Source organism: Salmo salar, chromosome ssa27 (genome assembly GCF_905237065.1).
Source record: "Salmo salar chromosome ssa27, Ssal_v3.1, whole genome shotgun sequence".
Classification (NCBI taxonomy): domain Eukaryota; kingdom Metazoa; phylum Chordata; class Actinopteri; order Salmoniformes; family Salmonidae; genus Salmo; species Salmo salar.
This window is the reverse complement of record NC_059468.1, coordinates 2,821,312-2,839,388: the sequence shown is the minus strand read 5'-3', so window position 1 is coordinate 2,839,388 and position 18,077 is coordinate 2,821,312. Positions and strand designations below refer to the sequence as shown.

The following is an 18,077-nucleotide window of genomic DNA, read 5'->3' as shown; positions in this document are numbered from 1 at the left end:
TCTGTGCACTTTGGATTTGATACAATGGGGCGGCAGGTAGCTTAGTGGTGAGAGTGTTGGACTAGTAACCGAAAGGTTGCAAGATCAAATCCCTGAGCTGACAAGGTAAAAATCTGTTATGCCCCTGAACAAGGCAGTTAACCCACTGTTTCTAGGCTGTTATTGAAAATAAGAATTTGTTCTTAACTGACTTACCTAGTTAAATAAAGGAACAAAAAAATAAATAAAAATGACTATGAGGTTAAGGTGCAGACTGTCAGATTTAATTTGAGGGTATTTTCAACCATATTGGGTGAAATGTTTAGAATTTACTGCACTCTTTGTACATAGTCCTCCCAATTGGGACATATTCCCTTACACTTTGTATACCAAACATTTCCTTACATATTGAGTTGCGCCCCCCCCCCCTTCTCGACACAAACCGGTGGCACCTACTACCATACCCCGTTCAAAGGCACTTACATCTTTTGCCTTGCCCATTCACCCTCTGAACGGCACACATACACAATCCATGTCTCAATTGTCTCAAGGCTTGAAAATCCTTCTTTAACCTGTCACCTCCACATCATCTACACTGATTGAAGTGGATTTAACAAGTGACATCAATAAGGGATGATATCTTTCACCTGGATTCACCTGGTCAGTCTATGTCATGGAAAGAGTATACTCAGTGTATATGTGCATTCATGTACCATGATTAGGGATAGTCCTGAATGAATCATGAATAAGGGATGATAGCTTTCACCTGGATTCACCTGGTCAGTCTATGTCACGGAAAGAGTATACTCAGTGTATATGTGCATTCATGTACCATGATTAGGGATAGTCCTGAATGAATCATGAATAATGATGAGTGAGAAAGTTACAGAGGCATAACTATCATAACCCCCCCCTTCAAAAAAACAAACCTCCCTTGTTATTGTAATGGTGAGAGGTTAGCATGTCTTCGGGGTATGATATAAAATGCTAACCTCCCTGTTATTGTAATGGTGAGAGGTTAGCATGTCTTGGGGGTATGATATAAAATGCTAACCTCCCCTGTTATTGTAATGGTGAGAGGTACTCAGTGTATGTCTTGGGGGTATGATATAAAATGCTAACCTCCCCTGTTATTGTAATGGTGAGAGGTTAGCATGTCTTGGGGGTATGATATAAAATGCTAACCTCCCCTGTTATTGTAATGGTGAGAGATTAGCATGTCTTGGGGGTACTATATTTGTGCATCTGTAACTTTCTCACTCATCATTATTCACGATTCATTAAGAACAATCAGTAATCATGGTTGCATCCACGTTAATGTAGAAGTGTTTAGAAATGTATTCTATTGTTATTTACAATAAAAACTCAATCCAAACTCACAATACATTATTTACCATTCATTTCTATAAAGAAAATATGAACTTTTTCCCACAAGTGGTGTTTTCCCACCAAACTGAACTGTTGTGGATAAAAAAAATCAGTGTGTGATAACATGGTGAACACAAAATGTAAGTTTTCATGTACCAAATAAAGATCTAAAGTTATACAGTATGTGTTTCCATTTCCGATAGTTTTATCACAAAAACTGTTAAATAGCAAATGTCTACTCTGGTCTTGGCATGTTCGCTCCAGCCAACAGCTCGCAGATCAGAGGGTAGGCTGTGTGGGTAGGCAGTGCGGGTAGGCTGTGCGGGTAGGCTGTGTGGGTAGGCTACTCTACATGATCAGATTATTATGGATAAGAGCGAGAATATTTGTCAAACAGCAGTCAAGCATCTATCATGATATTACCAGAATAAGACCCTCAATATTTATTGGAAAGGAGCTTCAAGCTCATTACTGTGCACCTTCGCCTCCCTGTGAAGTTCATCATAACTTGTTTCACTAGGCTAATAAACTGCATGGTTGTAGTGGGATGACCACACCAAGTTTACTTCGATATGATGGTTATTTGATCAATATTTGTGCATAAAGGCATTTCCACTGCCATTCTTCACATAATACATTTGATTTATTTTTACCCCTTTTTCTCCCAAATTTCGTGATATCCAAATTGGTAGTTAGTCTTGTCCCATCGCTGCAACTCCCGTACGGACTCGGGAGAGGCAAAGGTCGAGAGCCATGCGTCCTCCGAAACACGACCCTACCAAGCCGCACTGCTTCTTGACACACTGCTAGCTTAACCTGGAAGTCAGCCGCACCAATGTGTCAGAGGAAACACCGTACAACTGGCGACCGTGTCAGCGTGCATTGCGCCCGGCCCACCACAGTAGTCGCTAGAGCGAGATGGGACAAGGACATCCCGGCCGGCCAAACCCTACCTTAACCCGGACAACGCTGGGCCACTTGTACGCAGCCTCATGGGTCTCCCGGAATTGAACCCGGGCCTGTAGTGACGCATTTAGCACTGCGATGCAGTGCCTTAGACCGTGCACCACTCGGGAGGCCCACATAATACATTTTACAGATACAAAAAGATCCCACAATGTTGAACGAACAAATGATCTGTTGGCATTTATAAAATTGTCATGACAGCTATCATGATATTTTTTTTATACGGTATGATACTCGCATTAAAACAGGATTTCTGGTCTCAAGGACTCAATATCTCTCTCTTGCTTGCCCTATTTTAGCATGCCTATTCACAGTGTTTGTGGTTTGTGTGTGTGTCTGTGCGTGTGTATGCGTGTGTGAGAGTGTGCGTGAGAGTGTGTGTGCGATTGCGTGGGATGGGTGGTAACAAGAAAAACTCTGTTTTTGTGCGTCCGCACTAAACCATTTTGTTGTGTTTTTTCAAAAAATTGGGAGCACTGAATGGCATGTCAGCTAAAGGGCATTTGGGCTATTCTGGTGACAAACAGGGGCATGGCTAATGTATATGACCAAACTGCGAGCCAGTCGTTTTTCTCTTCGTTGCATCTGCGTGCAGTCAAACTATTTCAAGGCATGAGAGAGAGAGAGAGCGAGACCAGCATTCATTTCCTTCATTCCCTGCAGCCAAACAATAAATAACTAAATCACAACACTCTTAAAAGCTCTGCGCCACAATGCACACATATCTCCCCCCACCCTACTCCCACTCTTAGCTGCTATAAAGGATTTAAATTCCGGGAAAGAACAGTCATTCATATAAGTAATCAGTTTCATGAGCTCTCTCACTCGCGGACTTATTCGACAACCCCGCAACATTAGACAGCCACTGGTGAAAATAAGAAAAAGGGAAAAGGCATAATGATAGCTCTGTTATACACAGAGGCAGTGCCTCCCAGACAAAGCATTACACCTCCTCTCTCTATGCATCTCAAGTACTGACAATAGCCAGGAGTAACATCTGACAGGGCCCTAATTTCATAGTACCCCTGTCATTTCTCAAGAGTTATCGCCCATTGGCACCGTCTCTGAGCTATATTTATGGTGGAACGCGGGACATTAGTGAGGTGTTCCCTTAAAAGCATGCACATTGGCAGGGTCATGTTTCGGGCACTGGAGCTTGGAGGAGTCGTGGCCCATAGAGTTTATGAGGAGGCTTCCCTCTGTGAAGTCCACTGGAGTCTATCGCCATGCCCTTCAGATACACAACGACTCATTACCTCACCTCCAGTCAGGGAATAAATCCTATAGCGACATGAGTTGCTTACAAGGCCTTGAGGGCACCCAGACTTTCTATTCGTGAACCCCAACAATTTACCCCCTGGAACATCCCCTTTCCAACATGGCAATGTTAATAAATCGACGCTTGATCAATCCAATATATGATGGAATGAAAGAAACAATGACAGTTTCTTGGAGTATTCATACCCACTGACTTTTTCCACATTTTGTTGTGTTATAGCCTGAATTCAAAATGGATTAAAATGTTTGTTTTTTCTTTCACCCGTCTACACACAATACCCCATAATGACAAAGTGAAAACACGTTTTTAGAAATGTTTGCAAATGTATTGAAAATTAAACACAGAAATATCTAATTTACATAAGTATTCACACCCCTGAGTCAATAATTTGTAGAAGCACCTTTGGCAGCATTTACAGTCTGTGAGTCTTTCTGGGTAAGTCTCTAAGAGCTTTACACACCTGGATTGTGCAACATTTGTCCATTATTCTTTAAACAATTATTCAAGCAATGTCAAATTGGTTATTGATTAAAGCTAGACAATCATTTTCAGGTCTTGGCATAAATTTTGAAGTAGATTTAAATCAAAACTGTAACTCCAATGTAGATTTGGCCTTGTGTTTTTGGTTATTGTCCTGCTGAAAGGTGAATTAATTTCCCAGTGTCTGGTCTCTATGATTTTGCATGTGCTTAGCTCCATTCTATGTATTTTTTATCCTTAAAAACTCCTTAACTGTCACAGGGGTTGTAAAATGGAGACCAAGACGCAGCGTGGATAGTGCTCATTTTCAAACTCTTTAATGAACACACTTGACAAAATAACAAACGACCAACACAGTCCCGTCAGGTACACTAGACTAGAACGGAAAACAACTACCAGGCTGCCTAAGTATGGCTTCCAATCAGAGACAACAAAAGACACCTGCCTCTGATTGGAAACCATACCCGGCCGAACATGAAAACCAACACAGAGAAAATGATAACTAGAACAGAAACCCCAAAATACCTACAAAACAAACACCCCTGCCACGCCCTGACCACTATGGGCGTGGCAAATGACCTCTTTCACTGGTCAGGACGTGACATTAATGATTACAAGTATACCCATAACATGAAGCAGCCTCCACTATACTTGAAAATATGTGTGGTACTCAGTAATGTGTTGTATTGGATTTACCCCAAACATAACACTTTGTATTCAGGACAAAAGGTTAACTGCTTTGCTAAATGTTATGCAGTATTACTTTAGTGCCTCGTTGCAAACATAATGCATGTTTTGTAATATTTTTATGATGTACAGGCTTCCTTATTTTCACTATCTCAATTAGATTAGTATTGTGGAGTAACTACAATGTTGTTGATCCATAGTTTTCTCCTATCACAGCCATTAAACACTGTAACTGATTTAAAGTCACCATTGGCCTCATGGTCAAATCCCTGAGCGGTTTCCTTCCTCTCCTGCAACTAAGTTAGGAAAGCCGCCTGTATCGTTGTAGTGACTGGGTGTATTGATACACCATCCAAAGGGAAATTAATAACTTCACCATGTTGAAAGGGATATTACCCATTTACCAATAGGTTCCCTTCTTGCGAGGTATTGGAATACCTCCCTGGTTTTTGTGGATTCATCTGTGTTTGAAATTCACTGCTCGACTGAGGGACCTTACCCTTAACTGAATGTGTGGGGTACAGAAATGAGGTAGTCATTCAAAAATCATGTTAAACACAATTATTGCATACAAAGTCCATGCAACTTATTATGTGACTTATTAAGCACATTTGTACTTCTGGACTTATTTAGGCTTGCCATAACAAAGGGGTTGAATACTTATTGACTCAAGACATTTCAACTTTTCATTTTAATTAATTTGTAAACATTTAGAAAAACATAATTCCACTTTGACATTATGGGTTATTGTGTGTAGGCCAGTGACAAAAAAAATCTCAATTTAATCCATTTTAAATTCAGGCTGTAAGATGACAAAATGTTGAAAAAGTCAACGGGTGTGAATACTTTCTAGAGGCATTGTAATGTTTTGGAGCAAGCACTTATGTGAAGACAGCAAGATAGTCAAAGCACTAACAGGAAACCACTAACCGCTCGGGTGCTCAAGTAACTTGGCAGTGCACTTTTGCCCTCCACCACTTCTCATTGTCGATGGGTGCTCTTAATAATTCATAGGCTTTAAGAATCGTCAGGCTCTAATTGGTGGGCTTCTGTAATCCTCTCAGCACTGCGGGGACCGCAGCCCACGGAAAACGCTTTTTACAGAGAAGTCAAGAAGAATTGACTCGCCTTTTTCCAAAAAGGAAACCGGCTTGAAGTTAAAAGGCCTCGCTTGAAATCGAAACAGCACCTTGAAGCAGTATACAAGGTGTGTGTGTGGTTGGATTGGGGCTCCTTTCACAAGCTTTGAGAATGCGAGATGGAACACTCAGGACTCTCCAAGACTCCTTTTGGAGTTTGGAGTTATGTCAGTCAGTGGCTTTAAGACGAAAAGGGGGAAAAAAGTATGAGGGTGAGTACAAAACCACCATTACATAGCAGCCATAAGTCAAAGCTTTGGGGAATCCATAGAATCTATTAGAGACAAAATCGTGTCGGCTCACATCTGGAAAATTATATTTATGTTGCTCTGTGTATGGTTAGGTGAATGGGCTTAACACCAATTCCACCTAACAACACATCCCACTCCTTACAGAGGAGGGAGAGTTAGTGAGAGAGAGACACAGAGAGAGACTGAGCAAAGACCAGATCATTGAACATGATCCTCTTAAGGGGAATCACATTTTGCAAGTGTGCAGGGTGGCTCACAAGTAATCACATGATCACATCTGTGTGTGTGTGTGTCAATCCATCCTGGGAATCTCAGGGGGAAGTAAATCATGGTGCTGTCAGTCACAGGCAGGGCCCCTTAGGACAGGTAACCTAACAGACTCGGAGCCGGCTATTAGATACCCTTGAGCCTCTAACTATCACTCTCCTCTTGCTGTGTTACCATGGAGCCGCATCATAGTACCTTTGCTTGAGCAAATCCCATCCTCATCTACACACCTAATTTTTACATTTCCTTTGCTATTGGCCCTAATCATTTGGAAATCTTGATTTTCCAGCAGAGGCAGACTAAGCACACCTTACTTCTCCGTGTAGCGCCCTGTAGCAAGGAGATGATTGTGGACTACAGGAAAAGGAGGACCGAGCACTCCCCCTTTCTCATCAGGGGGGCTGTAGTGAAGCAGGTTGAGAGCTTTAAGTTCCTTGGCGTCCACATCCCCAACAAACTAACATGGTCCAAGCACACCAAGACAGTTGTGAAGAGGGCACGACAAAACCTATTCCCCTCAGGAGACTGAAAAGATTTGGCATGGGTCCTCAGATCCTCAAAAGGTTCTACAGCTGCACCATCGAGAACATCCTGACGTGTTGCATCACTGCCTGGTATGGCAACTGCTCGGCCTCTGACCGTAAGGCACTACAGAGGGTAGTACGTATGGCCCAGTACATGACTGGGGCCAAGCTTCCTGCCATCCAGGACCTCTATACCAGGCGGATTCAGAGGAAGGCCCTAAAAATTGTCAGACTGTTCTCTCTGCTACCGCACGGAAAGCGGTACCGGACCGCTAAGTCTAGGTCCAAGAGGCTTCTAAACAGCTTCTACCCCCAAGCCATAAGACTCCTGAACATCTAATCAAATGGCCACCCAGACTATTTGCATTGCCCCCCTTCTGGAACGCTGATGCTACTCTCTGTTATTATCTATGCATAGTCACTTTAATAACTCTACCTACATGTACATATTACCTCAATTACCTTGACTAACCGGTGCCCCCGCACATTGATTCTGTACCGGTACCCCCAGTATATAGCCTCTCTATTGTTATTTTACTGCTGCTCTTTAATTTTTGGTTACTTTTATTTATTTATTTTTTTAAGGTATTTTCTTAAAACTGCATTGTTGGTTAAGGGCGTGTGAGTAAAAATGTCACTGTAAGGTCTACCTGTTTTATTCGGCGTATGTGACAAATAACATTTGATTTGAGCTGGAGATTGAAGATTCTCAGCAGGTCGTTGGTGCCTGATCACTCTTTTCTGCTTCTTTCTCAAAGTCTCTGTCTCTTTCGGTCCCTGACTCAATCTCTCTACGTCTAGCTTTCGATTTAGCCATGTCTGTGCTACAACCACTCTTTTTGTGTTGTGTCTCTCTCTCAGCGTCTCCCTCCCTCTCCCCCTCTGTCTCTCCCTCTCTCTCTCTGTCTGTCTCGTCTCCACCCTCCCTCCTCTTCTCCTCCTCTGATAGCTCAAATTGAGTTCAGCCATGAGAAACCCTTTTGTGTGTTTAAGTCCTCTCTGGCTCTGCCCCGCTTGTTACCCCCAGAGTGGCTTTCCGAGGCGCTTAGGCAGTAAGATGCGTTGGTAACGGATCCAAGCGCCTGCCGGATCGCAAACGACTAGACCTTCACCTGGTGCTTTTCACCTTGAGAGATGCTGACGATCTGCTTGCAACCGCATCGTGCGTCTGCCAAGCCTCGCTCCATCTCTCCTTCTCTCCCTCCCTACACTCGCTTTTATCAAATTACTGGGCGCAGTCACACCCTGTACTGCGTTTAAAACAGCATTAATACGTCTCGGCCTGGTGTAGAGAGCTGTGTCATAGGCACTGCGTTCCAGATAGTTACCACAAATGGCGGCCAAATTGAGAGGAATCAAATAGCAAAATGAGGAGCGTTACTCTGAATGACTCATTAACCATCCAGCCCATGATGCTCAGTGTGATTTCAGTCTTGCTCAAAATGCCTTAAGCATGTCATTTGTCTTTTCCCATCGATTCCTTTCTCCCCCAACTAGTAATTGGAAATAAAGTAAACGCTATCCAAAACCATGAGAGATAAGTGAGACATTGCTGGATGACAGCATAGCTAGTCAGTGGATTGGAATCTTTGAATCCAGATGAGTTGGAGTGAATGAGCTGCATTCAATGTATCACATTAAAATGTATTATTGTAGCCCTGCAGATAATGTCCCAGCAGACTCATAACTAGTGCCTTCAGAAAGTATTCACACCACTTGGCTTTTTGCAAATTATATTGTGTTACATCCTGAATTTAAAATTGATTAAATGTAGATTTTTTGTTTTGTCACTGGCCTACACACAATACCCCATAAGGTCAAAGTGGAATTATGGTTTTCAAAAATGTTACAATGAGGCGGCACACAATTGGCCCAGTGTCATCCGGGTTAGGGGAGGGTTTAGCCGGGCGGGTTGTCCTTGTCCCATCGCACTCTTGCGACTCCTGTGGTGGTCTGGGCGCAGTGCACGCTGACACGGTCGCCAGCTGTACGGTGTTTCCTCCAACACATTGGTGCGGCTGGCTTCCGGGTTAAACGAGCGGTGTGTCAAGAAACAGTGCGGATTGGCAAGGTCGTGTTTTGGAGGACACATGGCTCTCGACCTTCGCCTCTCCCGAGTCCGTACGGGAGTTGCAGCGATGGGACAAGACTAACTACCAATTGGATATCAAGAAAATGGTTAAAAAAAATGGCAAGCCTAAATACATTCAGGAGTAAAAATGTGCTTAACAAGACAGTCACATAATAAGTTTAATGGACTCACTGTGTGCAATAATACAGTTGTGTTTAACATGATTTTTGAACGATTACCTCATCTCTGATCCCCACACATTATCTGTAAGGTCCCTCAGTCGAGCAGTGAATTTCAAAAAGATTCAACCACAAAGATGAGGGAGGTTTTCCAATGTATTTTCTATATTTTTATTTTTTACATTTTAGCAGACACTCTTATCCAGAGCGACTTACAGTAGTGAATGAATACATTTCATGCATTTTTTGTTGTTGTTGTTGTACTGGCCCCCCGTGGGAATTGAACCCTGGCATTGCAAACACCATGCTCTACCAACTGAGCCACAAGTTCCCTCACAAAGAAGGGAACCTATTGGTAGATGGGTAAAAAAAGAAAACAGACATTGAATATCCCTTTCAGCATGGTGAAGTTATTAATTACACTTTGGATGGTGTATCAATAGACCCAGTCACTACGAAGATACAGGCGTCCTTCCTAACCGAGTTGCCGGAGAGGAAGAAAACCGCTCAGGGATTTAACCATGAGGCTAATGGTGACTTTAAAACAGTTACAGGACTGGGGAGTTTTTAAGGATAAAAAAGAAACGGAATGGCGCTAAGCACAGGCAAAATCCTAGAGGAAAACCTGGTTCAGTCTACTTTCCACTAGATGCACCATTGAGAGCACCCTGTCAGGCTGTATCTCCGCCTGGCACGGCAACTGCACCGCACGCAACCGCAGGGAATACTGGTGCGGACTGCCCAACACATCACCGGGGGCACACTGCCTGCCCTCCAGGACAGCTACAGTACCCAATGTCACAGGAAGGCCAAAAATATCACGAAGGAAATCAACCATCCGAACCACGGCCTGTTCACCCCGCTATCATCCAGAAGGCGAGGTCAATACAGGTGCATCAAAGCTGGGACAGAGAGACTAAAAAACAGCTTCTATCTCAAGGCCTGTTAAATAGCCATCACTAGCCGGCCTCCACCCAGTACCCTGCCCTGTACTTAGTCACTGTCACTAGCCGGCTACCCAACGTTAACTCAACCATGCACCTTAGAGGCTTCTGCCATGGAATCACTGGTCACTTTAATAATGGAACACTGGTCACTTTAATAATGTTTACATACTGTTTTATTGTATTATACTGTATTCTAGTCAATGCCACTCCGACATTGCTCGTCCTAATATTTTAATTCCATATTCATTCCTAATATTTTAATTCCATGCTTTTATTTGCGTGTATTGTTGTGAATTTTTAGATACCACTGTACTGTTGGAGCTAGGAACACAAGCATTTAGCAACAAACGCAATAACATCTGCTAAATATGTGTATGTGACCAATACAATTTAGATTTACATAACTTCTGAGTGATAGGAAGCAGGATCACCACCACCAATAAGCCTACACCACTGCACACACACCTGTCGTTACTATGACAACTAGCCTAGCCTTGTCAGCAAATGACTGCTGTCTGAACAGATACAAATCTGATTTGGTCATTTGTAACCTGCTGTTAGACAGTCAGTAGTCCAAAATGGATTTGAAAAAAAAAACTGATTTGAGCATTAAGGCCTGCAGTGTGAACAAGTGTCACGTTCTGATCTTAGTAAGATGTCATTTTCTATAGTAGAGTAGGTCAGGGCGTGACAGGGGGTGTTTTGGGTTGTTCTATGTTTTCTATTTCTATGTTTAAGTTCTAGTTTTTCTATTTCTATGTTGGGATTGTTTGGGTTGATCTCTAATTGGAGGCAGCTGATCCTCGCTGCCTCTGATTAGAGATCATATTTAAGTAGGGGTTTTTCTTCTTGGGTTTTGGTGGGTAGTTGTTTTCTGTTTAGTGTATGTCACCTGATGGAACTGTTGTCGGTCGTTTTGTCGTTTTGTTGTTTTGTTAAAGCGTATTCATTAAAAGTAAATATGACCACTATACACGCTGCACCTTGGTCCCCTTTATACGACCCGCGTTACAACAAGGCTTTAGAGACTTACCCAGAAAGACTCACAGCTGTAATCGCTGCCAAAGGTGCTTCTACAAGTATTGACTCAGGGGTGTGAATAATTATGTAAATTAGATATTTCTGTATTTAATTTTCAATACATTTGCAAACATTTCTAAAAACATGTTTTCACTTTGTCATCATGGGGTATTGTGTGTAGATGGGTGCAAAAAAAAAAGATTTAATCAATTTCGAATTCAGGCTGTAACACAAAAAAAAATGGAATAAGTCAAGGGGTCAGAATACTTTCTGAAGGCCCTGGTATGATTTCCTACAAGTCAAATTGTTTAGAGATTGTTTAGAGTAGAAATCATGCATTTTCTCTTTCCCCTCGATCAAATCTAATGGTAGGGGACAAAGATGTCTGATTCAATTCAACATTTGTTTTGCCATGACTGTCAGCGAGCCCAAGCTTTCTAACCGGGGTCACTGTGGGCGAAAACAAATCAGCTTTTATTAGGGGAATGAAAGGCGCTTTGGGGGCCAATAGCTATCAAAGAGCGCTGCTAAAACACACACAATATCCCAGCAAGGAGATTGGATTCCTCCTGCACCTCATCGACACAACACCGGGGTCACTCCCCAATCTACACGTGTTACAGCTGAAGCAGCGCTACAAGCTTTGACTTTCTCCATTAGTTCCCATCTCGAATACTATAAAACAAATGCCTAATGCTAAGGAGAGGTAGGAAACAGATGCTGCTGAAGACAATTAAAGTGTGCCTTTTAAATAACTGCACAACTAGATTCATTACAATGCAGCATGTGGCATTTTATCTTGTGCTATTGATGCGCAAGTGGTCAGCATAACTGTTGAGTTTTGACAATGGAGCGACATATAGCTAAACGATCGCTGCAGCCGTACATAGTCCATCTGTAAATAGCCCACCTAATCTACCTACCTCATCCCCATATTGTTTTTATTTACATTTCTGCTCTTTTGCACACCAGTATCTCTATTTGCACATCATCATCTGCTCATTTATCACTCCAGTGTTAATCTGCTAAATTGTAATTACTTCGCTACTATGGCCTATTTATTGCCTAACCACCTCACTCCATTTGCACACACTGTATATAGACTTTCTTTTTTTGTACTGTGTTATTGACTGTACGCTTGTTTACTCCATGTGTAACTCTGTGTTGTTGTTTGCGTCGCACTGCTTTGCTTTATCTTGGCCAGGTCGCAGTTGTAAACTTCTTCTCAACTAGCCTACCTTGTTAAATAAAGGTGAAATAAAATTTAAAAATATATATATGTATTTTTGCAAATGTACAGGAAGAAAATGTCTCTCTAACAAGTAAAACAGCTGTTATCTGGGTCTCATAAAATATCCTTCAAAAACAAATAGACTTCTTTAAAGCCAGTTGTTTAGGTGGACGATCTTAGCAATTCAAGTGAGTAACGTCATGCTCGTTCTTTGTGTCAATGGGGCAGTCAAAGTCAAGACAGGTATTCGTCTGTTGGCCTCAGGTTGTTTGTTTTTGCCAGCTCTCAAAAAAGAAACAATTTCCAAAGTTTTGACAGACAGGCTTAAGCAAAAATGACAGGAGTAAATAGCCCTCTAAAATATCCGACAGGGTCAATTCGTTATGAGTGGAAGCACCACAGTCCACTGCATAGCAATCATGCCCTCTCTCAAGTTATTGAATGAAAACAAGGGCAAGGGCAGGAAGAAAGCCATCCTGAAGTATACCAGCTAGTGTTTAATTTGATTTTCATTTTGTGGGCACATTGATATGTTTAAGGAGGGTAGACAGGCTGGGCATTAGACTTGACGTAATGTCAGCGTTGGCATATTTGGGAGCATGTGTGAGTTGCATGTGGGTACATACTGTGCACGGTATAGGATAGGCCTACAGCCGCAACCACAGTCTCATTCAAACACTGCTCAACATCGAGTGACTTCCAAAAAAGTTCTACTCCGGATAAGGTTATTCAGGGTAGCCCTCAAAACATCCGAAACAGCAGTTCAGACTACAAATTCATTGATTGCTTACAAGTGGGAAACAAAGGCCAACATATGCAACCAGTTTGATGTTCACCCATTCGTCATGTATTCTTTATAATGAAAAACGGGAAATAGCCTGTGTTAAACAGTGCGTACACTCGTACATTGTAGAGTCACACCTACTGAGCACTTAAGCTCCAAATAGCCCTCTCAAATACGCATGACTTTCTCTGTCCGAAATTCTTAAACACAGAAACATCACATCGTCTTTCTAATTGCTGTCATGTATAGATTTATCAAGCCAGCCACAATGAATGCTAAACTCACTCTTGTACAAAACACCACTGCTGCGCTCCAACAAAAACAAAATCACGGCAAGGCAATTATCCGTGTCCATTTAAACGTAATATGGGAAGAATATGAGATGCGTGGGAGAGAGGTGAGTTTTGTGCCATGTGGGGGTGGGAACAAAGTTGTGTGTGTGTGTGTTTGTGTGCGTGTGCAGCTATGGGCTTTGGTGTGTGTCTGTTTGGGGTTGAATAGAGGCCAGTGTAGGAGCTATAAGTGTTGTTTGGGTTTTGAGGGGGGCTAGTTCAAAGGGTTGTTTGGAGGTAAGAGCAGAGCAGATCTATGCACAGTGCTGCTGTATGGTGCTGTGGGTGTTAGATGTAAGGGAGAGATGCAGGAATGTGCAGAGGACGTGAGTAGAATGCAAGACAGGCCGGGTAGGCCAGTCAGGGTGACCTCATGCGTTTGGCACAGGGACAGGCTATAAGGTTTCCCCAGTGCAGATTCCAGCTCGCGCTCCACAGACCATTTACCAGGGCCCTCTCCACCGGCCTGACCCTCTGGAAGTTTGTGTATCTGTTTGTGTGTGTGTGTGTGTGTGTGTGTGTGTGTGTGTGTGTGTGTGTGTGTGTGTGTGTGTGTGTGTGTGTGTGTGCGCCTGTCCTTGTGCATGTGTCGTGTGTGTGTGTATATGTTTGTGTGTGTGTGTGTTTGTGTATCTGTTTGTGTGTGTATGTGTGTTTGTGCGTGCCTGTCCTTGTGCATGCGTCGTGTGTGTATATGTTTGTGTGTGTGTATCTGTTTGTGTGTGTGTGTGTGTGTGTGTGTGTGTGTGTGTGTGTGTGTGTGTGTGTGTGTGTGTGTGTGTCTGTCCTTGTGCTTGTGCGTGCGTTGTGCGTGCGTTGTGTGTGCATGCATGTCTCTGTCTGTATGTATATATGTGTGTGTGTGTGTGTGTGTGTGTGTGTGTGTGTGTGTGTGTGTGTGTGTGTGTGTGTGTGTGTGTGTGTGTGTGTGTGTGTGTGTGTGCGTGCGTGCGTGCATGTCTCTGTCTGTGTGTGTTTGTGTGTGTGTGTGTGTGTGTGTGTCACTCTGCTCAGTGAACTCAATGGACTATGCTCCCACCATCTACCTCACACAGCACTGTTTCACCCCTCCTCTTCAATGCAAGTTCAGCCAGGCCTAATTTCTTCAAAGGTTGAGAGTGCATATGTTTCTGTGTATTAACATGCTATGTACAGTATGTATGCACCATATGGGTGCATCCCAAATGGTACCCCGTTCCTTATATAGTGCACTTCTTATGACCAGAGCCCTGGTCATAAGTAGTGCACTATAGGGTCCCATTTGGAATGCAAACCATGTTTATGTTCAGTATGAGCATGGATTTGCATGTTATAAGTGTGTCACAGACTTCATTCATATCTGAAAGTGTGTCTGTGCCTTTCTATTTGTACATACATAAAAGCACGTTTTCTCTGCAAACTATTCATGTGTGCATGTCCTCCATTCATTATCTTCATCTAAATCGCAATACGTTCATACGTATGCATTTCTGAAGGCGCAGCATCGCCACTGAGGTGTGGTGACCTTGGCTGACCCGCACTCACATGTCAGGGGCTGCCTCAGCCCTGTCGCTGAAAACGAGGCCCCCGGCCGTCGCTACGGTAATGGCACGACATCACCAGTGATCCAATAGATAACCCCCCCCGACAGAGAGCATTTAAAGGACTTTCCTCTTCCACCAATCACAGAGGTAATTGCCCAATATACCGTCGTGGGCCTCCGCTACACATATGGACGGGATAAACAGATGTGCAGCGCTTATGTTGCAGACAGGCCCTGGTACTGGAAGTGGAGGGAGTCCATGCCCCTACAAGGCAGAATAGAGGGCCTCCCGCTGCAGCTACTGCTGGCTGTACAACTGCAATCCATACCCAAACAGATCATCTCGAACGGAGAAGAAGAAGTAACATAACTTGGGTACAGAGTTCCTAAACATTTCAGAGAGCCTACAGTAACAGTGTTAACGTATAGAACTGTAGCTGTGTGGCTAGGGGAACATTGTGTCACATTATTGGAGTGTTTATTTAACGTTCGAGGGGAGGCCATGTCAGCTTGGTGATTCATTGCAGGCCCAAAATGCTGAGGGCACAGGATTTGCACTGAATGGAGCAGACTGCAGCTCTATCTATACGAGCGAGACTTTATTGCTTCATCGGCTGAATTCTAACGGCTTTGACGGTTACAGTAGTTACGCCGGAGCATCCGCAGATACTAGGCAAGATGCCATTGTGGTTAATTGGCCGGTGCGGCCCAAAGTTCAAGTTATCTGAGATGGGAACTTTTTTTGATCAGTCAAAAAACACATTCTGGAGATGTCTGTTGCAGTGTGTCCTCGTAAGCCTGATGTAAATCTCTATACAGAATCATTCTTCCCAATATGCTTGCAAAAGCAGAACATACGTCAGTTACACAAGCATGCAGCTGCTGTTTTGGGGCTAGGCGATAAATAATGGATACCAGTCCTCAAAAAAGCTAATGAGAGAGGGGAAAGCGACAGGGAATTCTTACCCATGTCTTCTAAAAAGCCCAAGGACTCAAAATATATGAAAAACAATTAGACTTCATCCACACTTCCACAGCAAGTATTCAAAAATGAACATTTGCATTTTGTAGGCTACATTTTATTCCCAACTCTAACTGGTTATAACGTGTGCGCTGGGAGTCAGGAAGCAAGTTCAGGGAGTGCATAATTTAATAAACAAATGAACAAAACAAGAAACACGAACAACTCACAGACAAGAAACAGAAACAATGACACCTGGGGAAGGAATCAAAGGGAGTGACATATATAGGGCAGGTAATCAAGGACGTGATGGAGTCCAGGTGCGTCTGATGACGCGCAGGTGCGCGTAACGATGGTGTGCACCATAATGAGCAGCCTGGTGACCTAGAGGCCGGAGAGGGAGCACACGTGACACTGGTGCTGTCGTGTCAACCTTTCATGCTGAATAAGGTTTGTCTCTCTCTCACAGACACGAGGCATTAAGCCGTTGATTCACGGTATGCGACTTCTCTATCCTCTTCTCTCCAGAACATGTGGGTGACCTTAATAATTTATGCGAGGCAAAGAGACGGGAGATACTGTACGCACCAGTGCAGATTGTGCAGGAGAAACTGGTGTTGTACATCAAAGCATGAACCATGCAAGTCAGTCACATGCAGTCATCTGTTACAAAATGTAACCTTTACCCCGAGAATATGTGGCTGCCTGCGAAGCAGAGGGATTAACTGTTGAAAAGCGCAAGAAGAGACATCTTGTATGGAGGACACACATCATAATGCCACTTTTTAATTCTGTTGCCGACGGCTGTTTATGTGCTACTAATTACTGGCGAAGAATAATCATCTTTAATCCTATTCAGCTCTATAATGCCAACGGCGTTCGCTTACTTTCCATTCATCCTACTGCTGCATGACTACTTGGCTCTCTCTCTTTCTACACTGGTGTCCTTGCAATCTAATTCATGCCGCCTACCTGTCCCACTCTGTGTTTTTCCACAAGCTGGCTAATACTCCCAAGCCATGACATTGGGGAGGGGTTAGGGCATTCTGAAGGTCTGCCAAAATAATCACTCAGACAAAAAATACAAGGGCGGCTTGAGTCATTTAACCTGAATAGAGCCCTGAGAATGGACTGTTTGCATTTGGTAATCCCAGTTCGCGCAAAAGCTTGAAAAGGTTCATCTGCCACACCAAATTGGTGCCCGTATCTCTGTTTGTATAGGAACTCGTTGTGGTTTAGTTAGAGCCATCCAACACTCCTGGCAGCTATTCAAGCCCTCATGACTATTTGCTTACCCTCCTTCATGGCAGAATTGGCTTTTTCCACAGCCATTTTTCAAGCTAGTTATGACATGGTATTTTCATTGAGATTGCCATTGCTAATGCCGCTCTGTAGGGTAAATGTTATGGTTTATACATGTTTGAAAGGCTGGGCCTCTCTGGTAAGGCTACACCACCATTTGCATGTCTGTGGCTCGAATCTCCCTCCATTTTCATGTCTGCAGATCTGATTAGAGACACTAGGTCATTGGTTTGTGTGGCTAGAATGGAAATAAAATGAAAATTCCACAGAGTGAGATGTGCACCACCAAAGGATTTGTACTGTCAAACTATGATGTCATTATTAGGAGGATGAAATCACATAATGAAAAATGAGACTGTTAGTAGAAACTCTCGGCTGGTACTTTTCCCAGACTCTTACCGACTTACTCCAACATGCAAACCTTGGTACGTTTCCCAGAATGTCAATCCAGAAAGACTCTCCACTTGAACTTTGTAGTAACTTTAAGTGAGACTCAAATTTTTAACAATTTCCAGAAACTCTTAACTCTGTTTCTGTTATTATCTCGTCTTCTCTTAAAACAGAGGCACATTTTGAGAGGGGAGCTCTGCTCTGCTCTCTGTGTTGATGTCATTAGGCTTCCTCTGTTCATCATAACATAGATGGCTGGTGTGGCTCAGACCACAGACTAGAATATAACCCTATAATAAGCTGAAACCATACGGAGTGCTGGGACAGCCATGCCATGTCCTTGAGAGGTGATTATCTCTCATTGCGTGTGAACACAGAGACAAGCCTCTCACTCTCAC

The 18,077-nt window shown here is 43.2% G+C and overlaps 1 protein-coding gene across 1 annotated transcript in view; it reads right to left on the bottom strand.

Moving 5' to 3' along the window:
• Window positions 1-18,077, bottom strand: part of LOC106588200 (RNA-binding motif, single-stranded-interacting protein 3) — a 251,388-nt gene that overhangs the window by 220,489 nt on the left and 12,822 nt on the right. The gene's annotated exons all lie outside the window — the stretch shown is intronic.